Raw genomic sequence first — 14,777 nt, 5'->3', positions numbered from 1 at the left:
TGACTACTTAACATCTGGACAAAATGGTTCCCTCTTACTCTATACTTGTTTTTGAATTTATTAGGAATGTAACCGAGTATTATCTACCCAGTTTGGCATCTCAAAAATACCATATAGTTACGGGTAACAAAGATAAGACCAAACGTGAGCAGTCTAGAGGCTTCTTCAAGGGATTGTGCCCATTGTTCTGGGCTCCAGGCCCTACTCAGGAACTTGCGGAATATACCCTCTCAGCCAGTTCCTCCCAACAACTCTTTAGCTCGGTTCACAAATAACTTTAAAGACCAATTACAATTTGACACCATGCCCTCACAACAATCTACTTGGTCTCCATTCCCTTTTCTGGGCCACCCCCTCCCCTCCCACCATCTTTGAACTCAGATAAGGATCTACTTCTAGAAGTCTTGCTTCTCACAGGCTGGTCTCCCTGCTTCCCCTGAGGTTTGCTGGTCTGTGTCCTTGTTACTTCTGGAAAGCCCTCTCCTTTAAGAAAGAGGCCAACGCTACTGGGATCACCACCCCACTTGTAACGTCTGCTCAGGAAAAGACACATCTCCTTCTTTTATAAAGTCCCTCTTACTCTGCTATTGCTGGGGATCAATGAAACAGATCTCTACGCAGCTAGAGTGACCAATGCCATAGCCCAAGCTAATTGTCCTTCCAATCTCACTTCAAAATTGGTCCTTTCTTTTGCAGAGGCCTTCACCCTCAATCTCAGCTGGCTGCTCCAGCCTCTGCTTCCTGCCTCAGCTATCCTGAGGGAACCACAGAATAAATTAGTTGGCAAGTTAGCCAACTGAGAAACAAAGAGGCCCCAACACCCATCAGAGGTTAGAAGTTTAAAAAAAAAAAAAAGGCAAAATTTTCAGGTTTCGAATGATTTCTTTTTTAAAAGATTTCAGTGCCCTAACTCCAGTTTGAGAACTGAAAAAAGGTCTTTCTGCCACGGTTTGGAATGCACAGACCTCTTACTTCCTTTTTCAAAGGGAAAACAAAAACGAAAGCAAAACCAAAGGTCTCAGTGTCATTATCCATTGATGTCTGCCTTCTCTTTTATTTCATGATCCGCTTGATTTTTGTCCTTGTTAGTTTTGAAAATCTCCGGCAAGTTTCCAAAGCTTGATGTGACAAGGTGAAGTGGCTCAAAAGAAAGTCAGCATTTGGCAAGACTCATTAACAATAAAGAGAAACAACGGGATATGAATTTCTAGGTGGGCTGTGTTCTAAAATGAGTAGCTTATAAATAAACACTATAATTGTGATTTGGGGCACTACTAATATATCCTCTTTAAGAAAATCCTAACCACAAAACTCAGAGACAATGCGGATAGATTAGCTTATTTGCATTACAAAAGATCTCTTCCTGTTTACCAAAGGATTCACCACAAGACTTCTTTAATGAGAGCGCATTTGTACAAGGTTTCTGCTTACAAAAAAAAAAACATCAATTTGTACTAGAGTTACAGGAACTCTCCAATGGGTAATATGAGAGCCACCCTCTATTAGATGATTTATCTCGGGTCAGCTGGGATGGAAGGCCACGCTCGGGAATGTGCTGGCTCACTCTGCCAGGACCCTGGAATCCACTGAGTAATTCTAATCTCATTTTCCCCAGATGCCCCACTCTCCTGTTTTCTGAGTGCACATGTGTGGAAGAGTGTCCTCAGAAAACAATCTTTGGGGACATTTCGACTCAGATATCGAGGAATCACAACACTCCTGCATTCCCCTGCCTTCTGACCTCCAAGGTGGGGATGGGCGAGGTGGGCGGTCAGGACTCCCAGAGCCACTGGACTTGACCTGAACTCCGATCTGTGGATATCCCTGTGGATCTGAGGCCTGGATGAAACTGCTTGAAGTCTCCATTTAAAAACTTTGTTGATGATTAGATTAAAACAGCTCCAAAGTTCTGTCGTGGTACAAGCCTCTGTTTGTGTCTGGAAGCTCTGCCAAACAAGGCTGTTTGTTAGTCTCAGCAGTTATGGAAGGAAGCTTTAAAATGGAGTGTAATGATCTTCCATCTCTTCACACTTGGCAGTTTCCAGAGAAAGAAGCAGATAACATAAAAAGTCGACCGTTCTGTTCTCCCCCGAAGAAGAAATCAGTGAGCAACCTTTACCATTAAGGGGCCCATCCTACCCTGATGGGGCAGCTTCTCCTCCTGTTTTGGCTGGGGGAAGAAACAAAGTAAACATCGCATAAACCAGCACTGATTCCCCCTGATCTGCAGCTGAGCTAGAAAGGCAGCTGGAAGCAGATGAGCATATTATTAGAAAGTGCCTGTGGGGCTCAGCAGACCTGGGTGTGAATCCCACCTCCGCCATCTATTCTCTGTGGAACTTGGACAAGTGATTTCATCTCTTTAATGAGATGATTCTTCATCTGGGAAATCGGGAGGATACCATCAACCTTGCAGGGTTGCTGTAAGTGTAAAGGGCTGAGAGAGTCTGGAGGCTGACACAAAGTAGGCCCTTAATAAATGTGGAATTAATGACCACTTATAAATATCAAAACTAACACTGTCCCTTTAATTCTATCTAAAGCTTAATCAGGGTCAAAAGAATACTGATGGATTGTGACAGAAAGAAAACTAGACAGGTCATTAGGCTTTTGATGCAAATCCTAGACCCAGGAAGGATTCGATTCTCAGATTCCATTTCGAGTTTAGTTAACGAGGGTGGTCTCATCAGGGTCCATGAGTGAAAACAGAATTCGATTAAATGTGAGTGATGGCCATTAATGGATGGTAAGATTGTCAACTCTGCATTGCCACAGCTAAGCCTAGCACCTTGGGTCATATACCAGGGCACACGGTGATAGTGTGACTTCTTTGCACACAACTCACCTGAAAGGAAAAACAGTGCCAGTGCAGAACCTGCGGGTCTTATTACCTCAAAAGTGTGGACCCATGATGACAATCCTTCCCAATCACTTGCAGTGACTGAACTCAGTACTTTAGAAAAGGGGAGAAGAGTCAGATGTTTTTCCTTTCAAGCCTGTGGCTCCCAATCATAGACGCCTTCAGGAACAAGGTAGCCCCTTTCTGAGGATCTCCTTCTGAGAGCAAGAGGACCCTTGGCACTTCTTTTCGTTGCCTTGGATTAGTTCAATGAGAAACATGGCTAAATAGAGAGTAACATTAGCAGGTGTCCTACAGAGCAAAACAAAGCAAAGCAAAGCATGAAACTTGCTTTGGCTTTAATGAATCTCTTCTTCTTCATCCAATTTAGTATGGGAGAAAATATTAGCTGACTCCTCTCACTCAAGCTGTATCAGTAACCCTTTGCCCTGACCCCCAGTTGAATTCGCTTTATCTCAGGGTGGAAGATGTTTTCCTATGACACCCTCTCCAGAAGTGCAGGTAGCCTTTATCGCCCCTTATTTGCTGTGAGAGGATCTGAAGCCTGGTGCTACAGAAGCTTACTGAGGGCTCCAAAGCGCTCTTTGCAGCGAGACCCCATTCTGGCTACCCCAGGTCTCTTCAGGCAAACACGAAGATCAGTCTTTAGGCTACACTAATTATCTCAGGTGGTGTTTCTGACCTTTTGCAGTTCAAGTTCACGTTCCACCTTCCCCAGGGACCATTCATGTATGCCTTCATAAAGTATTTCTTGAGCACCACAAGTGATGAACACTAATTTGATGGGTAAATTTGGGTAGATCACTGGACAAGCTCAACTCAATGCAGTCCCCCTTTCTCTTGGGAGCAACTGTACTCCAGGGAGTAGGTTTCTCCTCTGCTCCTCTGGGTGGGCAGGCTGCCCTGGTTCTGTGCTGCTTATACTGAAGTTGGGTAAGTCTGCCTAATTTTTACAATTCATTTAACAGACACATTTCACTTGCTCATTAAGCTAGGTTTCCTAGCCTGGCCTCCATCAGCACTGAAGTGATATTTTAAAGTCCACATTTACTGTTTTGTATATTTCTCCACTTGTTCAGAATCTAGATGATGAAATGGAAATCGGGACCACCCCGCGCCCCGCCATAAGCACCAACCGTGTGCCAGGCGGACGGTCTAAGTCACAGGGATAGAATAGTGAGTGTCATAAACAGAGTTCTTGTCTTCATGGAGCTTACATGTCTGGGTCTCCCAGGAAACATTTCTGGTGTGAACTGCCTTTTTCTCACCATCGCTCGTGTAGCATGCTATCTTCATGGAGCAGGTGATCAGGATAGCCCCCCAGCCAGAGGACGTCAGTGGCAGAGCCAGGAAGATGTTCTGCCCTGCTTTCCTGCTCATGCCTTTTCCTAAGATACCTTTGCTCAGAGTTGTGTTCCTCAAGGATAGGACTGTTGCTGAAATAGAGAAAGAATCCTACCTATTATAATGCCAAAACTTGGCACTTTTTTTTCTTTTTCAGATACTGTTCTCTTCTTGTTTATAGATCACATCAATGCCCTGTGGCAGAGTCAAAGCTTTTGAAGGTTCACTGTTTAGGATTCAGCATTACTTCAAAGCCCAGGAAACTTTAAACCCGACCAAACATCAGATATAATTTTCCAAATAAAACCGGAGAGTTTCCAAAAATATCCTATGTGGTGCACTGTGCTTAAAGTTTTGAGGTTGTTCCAATGCTTTTAGGTGTGCAAGTCCACGACTTGGAAGCAATTCTATTTCTACTGGGTAGACTGGCATTACCTCCAATAAGTCGTTTCAATCAACATGCTTTGACTGGGTGCCAATGATGCACCCAGAAGGGTGATAACTGTCATCTCCTATTTGCCCGAGCTCTGCCCAGCTTTACGTAAGAAAAGCCTATAAAATCTATGCAAAGTAAGATACCAGAAGCCCGGTCTCCAACACGGGTAGGGTTAGTCTCAGTCTTGCTATCTGGACCCTGCTCTCTGGTATATCTGAATGGAGACTTTGGCTCTCTATGCCCACCCAAATACAGCCTCCAAGCCAAATCTCACTGTATGTGCCCAACGACAGCTTCTAATTACCATTCCAGCTCCTCACGGGTACTGGAGCTCTGCTCTGCCCCCACTACGAACATTTATCTCATGCTCAAGAGTTCATGTGATAACTGGCTTTACAATCATCTCTTTCACATGCTATAAGGTTCGACTGCCAAAGTCACAGTCACATGTCAGCTAAGGCTAATCTCAGTGAGAGTCAGACCTAAAGATTCCAAAGGGATAGGTGGAGAGAGAGTCAGGTGAGAAGTTAGGGATGATTGGCTTGGAGGAAGCGAAGGAGACACAGTCTGCTTTATCAGCTCTCCCTTCTCATGCACTGACTGAAATACGGGTTAACTATGATGATTATTTTCTAAACCATCGGTCTTCGGGACACATGGTCTGTCAAATTTTATGACTTACGGTGTTAAAGACACTTAGAAGTTCTGACCCCAGACATTAACAGTTCTTGTACATTTTGATTGTTTATATCAGGGGTTAAAAACTCAAACATCAATCAATCAATCAATCAATCAATTTGTAAATCCAAATTTGCAGATTGAAAAAGAAACTCAGATGCATGCAAGGGTCTCATATATAACATAAATGAGTGAATGGGCTAAATGTAAGACAACAGGAGTGCTGGGGACATGGGGGAGCTAGAGTGTGCCTACTCTATTTAAAGACATACCAATTCAATTAAAAAAAAAAAAACGATGGGACAAATTAAGCAGGTCTGTGGGTTAGATTTGTCTTGGGATCCACCAGTTTGCCAAACTTAGTTTTACAGAGATAAGAGATAATTGTACCATCCTTGGAAGTTCAGGTTTTATCATCTCTATAGCTAACTTCTTCTAGATAGAACTGTTGAACTTTGCACAACTGTGGAACAATGGAAGGAACGCTGCATCCAGGAGCAGAAGGCCCGGGCTCTAGTTCAGATCTTATAAAATGTGCTTATAAATAAAGTGATATTGGATAAATCCCTTGTCTTCTTTAGGCCTTAGTTTCTTCATCTGTAAAGCTGCCTGTCCTAGACAGCCTTTAAGGCATCAAAGCACCTTCATCTCTAAGATTCTTTTTTCCATTTCTAATGGTTTTGGGAGACGGGAAGAGAGAGATATTAGACTACCACTGTTTACTTCCATGATGTGCAACTAAGATGTCCACGATCAAGATCTGAAACAATACATTCTATTAAGGCTCATGTCAAGCACTTAAATTCAGTGTGTATGTGCGTGCACCAGTGGTTTGGGACAGGATATAGTGAGGGACAGCAAGGTGGCACCGTTCCATTTTGACCTTTCTCCAATAATGCCGATGCACAAGTCTGCCTCACGAATAGCTGTGAGCAGGGAAACAGGAAACGGATGCTGCCTAAGCATCTTTCACTCACCGTTAACTGATTATTCACTCAACAAACATTGAGCACCTCAGATTCTGGTGATGCTGAGCTAAATGAGCAAGGTCTCTTGTCCCACAGAGCTTGGTGACAAGCATTAAGAGGCATCTGCTTTCACTGAAGAATATAATGAACAACGAGAATGTGGTGGCTGAAGTGTTGCCAAATGGTGTCCTCCCTTCAGGTATAAATCGGTTGTATTCAAACTGGTCCTAGAGCCGCAAGGTTCCCCTTGGGTGCTTCTGGGACCATCACGGTTAGGAACTAGTAGAGGCTAAATGAGTAAGACTTTAACTATAGCTGCTGTGCTTTGATGTAATTTATGTACTGGGGTTCCTCACACGACTTCACTTGAAAAAATGATTTTATTAGTTGTGGTAAGCTAAATCATGCTCCCCCCATGATGTCCACATCTCAATCCCTGGAAGCTGTGAATGGTATCTCGTATGGCCAAAGGGATTGGTAGATGTGTTTTAAATTAAGTATCTTGAGATGAGCAAATAATCCTGGATTATCCTGAAAGAACCAATATAATCACAGGATCCTCAAAAAAAGGAAGCAGGAGGGTCAGACTGAGAAGGAGAGAAGGCAATGTGACAATGGAAGCAGAAGTTTAAGTGTTGCCGCCATGGGACAAGGAATGCGGGCAGCCTCTAGAAGCTGAATAGGCAAGAATGGATTCTCCCCTAGAGCCTCCAGAAGCCCTGCTGACACCTGGATTTTAGTCTAGTGAGACTCATTTTACTTTCGATATCCAGAATTGCAAGGTAGTAAGTTTGGGTTGTTTTAAACCACTAAGTTTGTGGTGATTTGTTACAGCAACTATAAGAAATGAATACACCAGGATAAAACATGATGTTTGGAGGCCTTTCTAGTTAAAGCCAGGTCTCCTTTAACCTAGACGTAGAGAGACATTTTCCCAGGGCAGTGCCTCTCCGTGACTCTTTCTAGGGTCCCTCTAATCCTGGCATTGCTGTTAGAATTCTAGGTATGAGCTACCCAAGTGCCCTAATTTTGAACTAGTTCCACCCCCACCAGCTTCCCCAGGCCAGAAGCTGATTGTCTCTTGCTTTAGGGAGAGGAGAAACCTCCAGTTTCCCCCTCTGTAACAGCACTGACCCACTTCTGCAAGCCATTGCTAGTTAACGATCTGAAAAGGATAGGGGAAGGCTCATTGTTCTCCATCTTATTTTCTAACCTGGCTGGATTAACAGCCAATCAGAAATTAATGCTCTGAGTAGGCACTTCTTCTGACTCAACAGTGAACAAGTCAGCAAAAACTTTAAGTAACCGCTTTATTGCCTGCCTCCACTGCAACAGGGTTAACAATTATGAGGCAGGGAACTTAGCCGTCATCGTTTCCCATTGGGATTTTGGCTGTTCTTTCAGTTCCTGAATTTAAAATGAAACAGGAAATAAACAGTGCATGGTAAAAACTTGTTACGTAGTGAGGTCGACAGAGGTTTTCTTCAATGCCTCTTTCCATTTGGAGCATCAGGGCAGGGGAGAGGAAGGGTCCGTACGCTGGATATTAGGTGATGGGATTCTAATCCTGGTTTTGCTACCAACTTGCTATGAGTTTAAGTCCCTCAGTTGGCTTATCTGTAAAATTGGGATAGGGAGCTTAATGTCAAAGAATCTTGTCATCTTTAGTAGTCCAAATCAATGGTTCCCAGATTTTTGAATTTCATGGACCAATAACACTTGCCATGAACATTTTGGAGACATACATAGGATTTACAAAGTTTGACTGCCAAGTGAAGGCATTGTAAAAAGCTACCACAATAATTTCAAAAAAGAAAAGACAGGGGCTTCCCTGGTGGCGCAGTGGTTGAGAGTCTGCCTGCCGATGCAGGGGACACGGGTTCGTGCCCCGGTCCGGGAAGATCCCACATGCCGCAGAGCGGCTGGGCCCGTGAGCCATGGCCGCTGAGCCTGCGCGTCCGGAGCCTGTGCTCCGCAATGGGAGAGGCCACAGCAGTGAGAGGCCCGCGTACCTCAAAAAAAAAAAAAAACAAAATAGAGAACTGGTCATTATGTTGAATCTTTTTGGCTTTATGAAAAACTCACTCCCTTGTCTATTTTTTTCTCATTTAGATACAGATATAAGAAACATTGTCGGGAATTCCCTGGCGGTCCAGTGGTTAGGACTCCGTGCTTCCACTGAAGGGGCACAGGTTCGATCCCTGATCAGGGAACTAGGATCCCACAAGCTGCGTGGCCAAAGAAAGAAAGAAAGAAAGGAAAAAAAGAAACATTTTCAAAGATTGGCAAAGTTCCTCAGATCCACTTTTGGGATTCAATGTTCTATGGCACCAAACTTTCTTATTTCTCCCTTAAAGTCACCCTGGGTGGATGATCTCTTCCGCCAGGCCTGCTTACTGCTACTCCAGTCAGAACCTTGTCAAGGGGAATGCCACTGGGCCTCTTCCTCCCCAGGAGGGAAAGGCCATCTATGTCTAAAAGCCTCAGCAGAGAACAAGACAGAGAATAAAGTGGCAAAGGAAGCTGGGTTTGATGAGTCGGAAAAAATCAAACAAATCAAAAGGACATGCATGGCACATCATGCATGCATGCGCATGCATTCTGAAAGAGGAAATCTAGGAAATTTGAAGTTTGGCCTCAGGCATCTGAAGCTGGGTATCATTCATGTGACTCTGGTTAACGGAGAAAAATGCCATACTCCAGATCTCTCTGCCCCTTAGGGAGAGTAGGCGTCTCTAAGCATCTCAGCAACTGCTACAGAGATAATCCCAGCTCAGAAATCTTGGGGCTGCTTACTGCTTCTCAGGATGGATCAGTGGCCAGTGTCGCCACACCGTGCTGACTTTTTAAAAAACATAAATTTATTTGTTTGTTTATTTATTTATTTATTTTTGGCTGCACTGGGTCTTCGTTGCTGCACGCGGTTTTGCTCTAGTTGCGGCAAGCAGGGGCTACTCTTCGTTGCAATGCGTGGGCTTCTCATGGCAGAGGCTTCTCTTGTTGCAGAGTATGCGCTCTAGGCACATGGGCTTCAGTAGTTGTGGCACGCGGTCTCAGTAGTTGTGGCTCGTGGGCTCTAGAGCGCAGGCTCAGTAGTTGTGGCGCACGGGCTTAGTTGCTCCGAGGCACGTGGGATCTTCCCGGACCAGGGCTCGAACCCGTGTCTCCTGCATTGGCAGGCAGATTCTTAACCACTGCACTACCAGGGAAGCCCGTGCTGACTTTTTCTCTCACGGGCTCAGAGAAGTTGGGCGACTTACCCAAAGTCACAGGCTGGTCAGTGGGAAAGCTGAGATCCCATTAAGGACTGCTGAAATACAATGCCTGCCCTCTCTTTCTTTAAAAATTAAGATAACATTGGTTTATAACATTATATAAGTTTCATGTGTACAACATTGTATTTCTACTCCTGTGTACACTACAGTGTGCTCACCACCACAAATTTAGTTTCCATCTATCACCATACAATTGATGCCTTTAACTCATTTGGCCCACTCCTCACTACCCCTTCCCCTCTGGTTACCACTACAGTAAGTCCCCTCCAGTTGTGAACTTTCGAAGATGTGAACGCACGGTCACGTGTCCAATCACTTAAGTTAGTTCACGTGTCTGGCGTACACTGTCACGTGTGCGCATCCTCTACAAGTGGTTGTGCTTTTGTGTACTTTACTGTACAGTATTGTATAGAGTACAGTAGTATGGTATCTTTATTTCTTGCCTGTTCACGCTATGCTACCCCCTGTATGCCAGCTGTTGTACTGGACTGTAAGATTAAAAATGTTTTATTTTTTGTGTTCGTTTTTTATGTATTATTTGTGTGAAAAGTATTATAAACCTATTACGGTACAGTTCTATATAGCTGATTGTGTTAGTTGGGTACCTAGGCTAATGTGTTTGGTTTAGTTTGGCTTGGTTTGTTAATTTATTTTTGTTTGTTGGTTTTTATATTCCATATATGAATGAAATCATATGGTATTTGTCTTTCTCTGACTTATTTTACTTAGCATAATACCCTCAAGGTCCATGCATATTGTCACAAAAAATGCCTACATTTTTTTTTGCCAATTTTAAATACAGTTTTATTTAAGACATTGCATTTTCCATTTACAATACAGTGCTTGTAAAGTGCAGTGTTATTTCCTTTCCCTGTGCACACATTCCATGTTCAAGTATCAAGAAGGCCCAGTTTACTATAGCAGCTCAACTTTAAAACTGCCATGGAATTTGCTACAGATTTGGGTCCTTCAATGTTGTGTGGAACAATGCTCACCCTGTGCTAGGCTGGCTTAATCAACCTCTTCAATGGTGGGCCCAGAGGAGGCACCAGCAGATGGAGGAGCTCCACCACCAGGGAAGCCCCCGGGCATTCCTCCTGGCATGCCTCCTGCGCTCTGGTACAGCTTGGCAATGATGGGGCTGCAGACTTTTTCCAGCTCCTTCTGCTGATGTTCAAATTCTTCCTTCTCTGCAGTCTGGTTCTTATCAAGCTGGTTGATTATTTCATTACACTTATCAAGAATCTCCTGTTTGTCCTCATCATTAATTTTGCCTTGAAGTTTCTCATCCTCAACAGTAGCTTTCATGTTGAAAGCATAGGATTCAAGAGAATTCTTCAAAGACACCCTATCCCGCTGCTTCTCATCTTCAGCTTTGTACTTCTCTGCTTCCTGAACCATGCGTTCAATGTCTTCCTTGCTCAAACGGCCCTTATCATTAGTGACGGTAACCTTGTTCTCTTTTCCTGTGCTCTTATGCACAGCAGAGACATTGAGGATGCCATTGGCATCAATATCAAAGGTGAGTTCAGTCTGAGGAACACCACGGGGCAGGAGGTATGCCTGTGAGTTCAAACTTGCCAAGCAGGTTGTTATCCTTGGTCATGGCACGCTCATCTTCATAAACCTGAATGAGTACACGGGGCTGGTTGTCCGAGTAGTTTGTGACAGTCTGCGTCTGCTTGGTGGGAATGGTGGTGCTGCGCTTGATGAGGACAGTCATGACTCCACCAGTAGTTTGAATTCCAAGGGAAAGAGGAGTGACATCCAACAGCAGCAAGTCTTGAACATTTTCAGATTTGTCTCCAGATAGAATGGCTGCCTGGACAGCTGCACCATAAGCAACAGCCTCATCAGGGTTGATGCTCTTATTCAGTTCTTTCCCGTTGAAGAAGTCCTGGAGAAGTTTCTGAATCTTGGGGATGCAGGTTTAACCACCCACCAGGACAATATCATGGATCTGAGACTTGTCTAGCTTGGCAGCCCGAAGGGCTTTCTCCACAGGGTCCAGTGTGCCAAGGAACAGGTCAGCATTCAGTTCTTCAAATCGGCCACAGGTAATTGAGGTATAGAAGTTGATTCCTTCACAGAGGGAATCAATCTCAATAGTGGCCTGGGTGCTGGAAGAGAGAGTGCGCTTAGCACGCTCACAAGCAGTGCGAAGGCGACGGACAGCCCTCTTGTTCTCACCGATGTCCTTCTTGTGCTTGCGCTTGAATTCTGCAATAAAATGGTTGACCATCCGGCTGTCAAAGTCTTCTCCACCTAAGTGGGTATCTCCAGCTGTAGATTGGACCTCAGAGATCCCATCCTCAATAGTGAGGACTGACACATCAAAAGTGGCACCACCTAAATCAAAGATCAGCCCATTTCTTTCTGCTCCAACCTTCTGTCTAAGCAATAGGCAATAGCTGCAGCAGTTGGCTCGTTGATGATTCTAAGTACATTGAGCTCAGAATAGTTCCAGCACCTTTGGTAGCCTGACGCTGAGAATCATTAAAGTAAACGGGTACTGTGACAACAGCATTGGTAACAGTCTTCCCAAGGTAGGCTTCTGCTATTTCCTTCATCTTTGTCAAAACCATGGATGACACCTCCTCTGGATAGAAACTTTTTGTCTCTCCCTTGTATTCTACTTGAACCTCAGGCCTGCCTGCATCATTCACCACCATGAAGGGCCAATGCTTCTTATCAGACTGGACAACAGCATCATCAAATCTTCATCCAATGAGGTGTTTGGCATCAAAAACCGTGTTGGTGGGATTCATTACAACTTGGTTCTTTGCAGCATCACCGATCAATCGTTCGGTATCAGTAAAGGCGACATAGCTTGGGGTAGTTCGGTTCCCCTGATCATTGGCAATTATTTCCACCTTTCTGTGCTGGAAGACACCCACACGAGAATAGGTGGTGCCAAGATCAATGCCAACTGCAGGTCCCTTAGACATGGTTGCTGGAGTGCAGGCCCAGGTCCGCTGGAGGAGAAAACAGCAATCTGTAAAGCTGCCGCCATGTTCAATGAGACCCAATGCCTACATTCTTAACCACGGTTATTTACTGCCTCCCAAATAGTCCAGTTTTACCACAGCAGAGGATATATGACGGTTTGGTTTCCCATTCATTGAGAAGGTTTTTTTGATCCAGATAATAGAATGATTATGGTAAAATCTAGATGAAGGGTAAATGGGAGTCTTTGTAACTATTTCTGCAAGTGTGAAATTATTTCAAAATGAAAAATTAACAAAAAAAAGACTGCCCCAAACTATCACTATTTGTAGATAACATGATTTTATATATAGAAAACCCTAAAGACTCCACAAAAAAAACTGTTAGAATAAGCAAATTTAGTAAACTTGCAGGATACAAAAATCTATATACAAAATCTGTTGTGTATCTATACATTGATAACAAATTAGCAGAAAGAGAAGTTAAGAAAACAATCCCATTTATAATTGCATCAAAAAGAATAAAATACCTAGGAATAAATTTAACCAAGGAGGTAAAAGACCTGTACACTGAAAAATATAAGACAGTAATGAAAGAAATTGAAGAAGACACATATAAATGTAAAGATATTCCATGCTCATGGATTGATAGAATTAATACTGTCAAAATGTCCATACAACCCAACAGACATAGAGAACAAATGTATGGATACCAAGGGGAAAGGGGTGGCGGTGGGAGGAATTGGGAGATTGGGATTGACATATATACACTATTGATACTATGTATAAAGTAGATAACTAATGAGAACCTCCTGTATATAGCACAGGGAGCTCTACTCGATGCTCTGTGGTGACCTAAGTGGGAAGGAAATCCAAAAAAGAGGGGATATATGTATACATACACCTGATTCACTTTGCTGTACAGTAGAAACTAACACAACATTGTAAAGCAACTATATTCCAATAAAAATTAATTTTAAAAAATGTCCATACAACCCATACTACAGATGCAATGTAATCCCTGTCAAAATTCCAATGGTATTTTTCACAGAAATAGAACAAACAATCCCAAAGTTTCTATGAAACCATAAAAGACCCTGAATAGCCAAAGCAATCTTAAGAAAGAAGAACAAAGCTGGAGGCATCAAGCTACCTGATTTCAAACTATTTTACAAAGCTATAGTAATCAAAACAGTATAGTATTGGCATAAAAACAGCACAAAGATCAATGGAACAAAACAGAGAGCCTAAAAACAAACCCATGCTTATATGGTCGATTAATCTGTGACAAAGGAGGCAAGAAGATACAATGGGGAAGGGACAGTCTCTTCAATAAAAGGTGCTGGGAAAACTGCACAGACACATGTAAAAGAATGATATTGGACCACTATCTTACACCATACACAAAAATTAACTGAAAATAGATTAAAGACCTGAATGTGAGACCTGAAACCATAAAACTCCTAGAAGAAAACATAAGCAGTAAGCTTCTTAACACAGGTCGTAGCAATGATGTTTTTTTATTTGACACCAAAAGCCAAGGCAATCAAAGTAAAAATAAATAAATGAGACCACATGAAACTAAAACCTTCTGCTCAGCAAAGGGAACCATCAACAAAATGAAAAGGCAACCTACTGAATGGAAGAAAATATTTGCAAATCATAAAGCTGATAAGGGGTTAATATCCAAAATATACAAAGAACTCATACAACTCAACATCAAAACAAACAACCCAATTAAAAAATGGGCGGAGGACCTTAACAGACATTTTTCCAAAAACTACATACAAATGGCCAACAGACAAATGCAAAGATGCTCAACATCACTAATTATCAGGGAAATGCAAATTAAAACCACAACGAGATACCACCTCACACCTGTCAGAACGACTACTATCAAAAGAACAAGAAATAAACAAGCGTCAATGAGGATGTGGAGAAAAGGGAACCCCAGTGCACTGTTCATGGGAATGAAAACTGGTGCAGCCACTATGGAAAAAAGAATGGAGGTTCCTCAAAAAACTAACAATAGAACTACCATATGACCCAGCAATTCTACTCCTGGGTATTTATCCAAAAAAAACAAAAACCAAAAACACTAAATTGAAAAGATATATGCACCCCCATGTTCACTGCAGCATTGTCTACAATAGCCAAGACATGGAAACAACCTAAATGTTCATCAATGGATGAATGGATAAAGACAAACATGGTGTGCGTGTATGTGTGTGTGTCTCTGTGTGTATTGATATAGGTATAAAATATTGGAAT

General features: G+C 42.9%; 1 pseudogene; it reads right to left on the bottom strand.

The window, feature by feature from the left end:
* Nucleotides 1-10,337: 10,337 nt before the first annotated feature.
* LOC111164528 (heat shock cognate 71 kDa protein pseudogene) lies at nt 10,338-12,523 on the bottom strand (annotated as a pseudogene).
* Between the last annotated feature and the right edge of the window lie 2,254 nt (nt 12,524-14,777).

This window comes from Delphinapterus leucas, chromosome X (genome assembly GCF_059928025.1).
Source record: "Delphinapterus leucas isolate spDelLeu-1000000601 "Yukka" chromosome X, BTC_Dleu_Yukka2, whole genome shotgun sequence".
Classification (NCBI taxonomy): domain Eukaryota; kingdom Metazoa; phylum Chordata; class Mammalia; order Artiodactyla; family Monodontidae; genus Delphinapterus; species Delphinapterus leucas.
The sequence above is the reverse complement of the archived record's forward strand: the minus strand, read 5'-3'. Positions and strand labels throughout refer to the sequence as shown.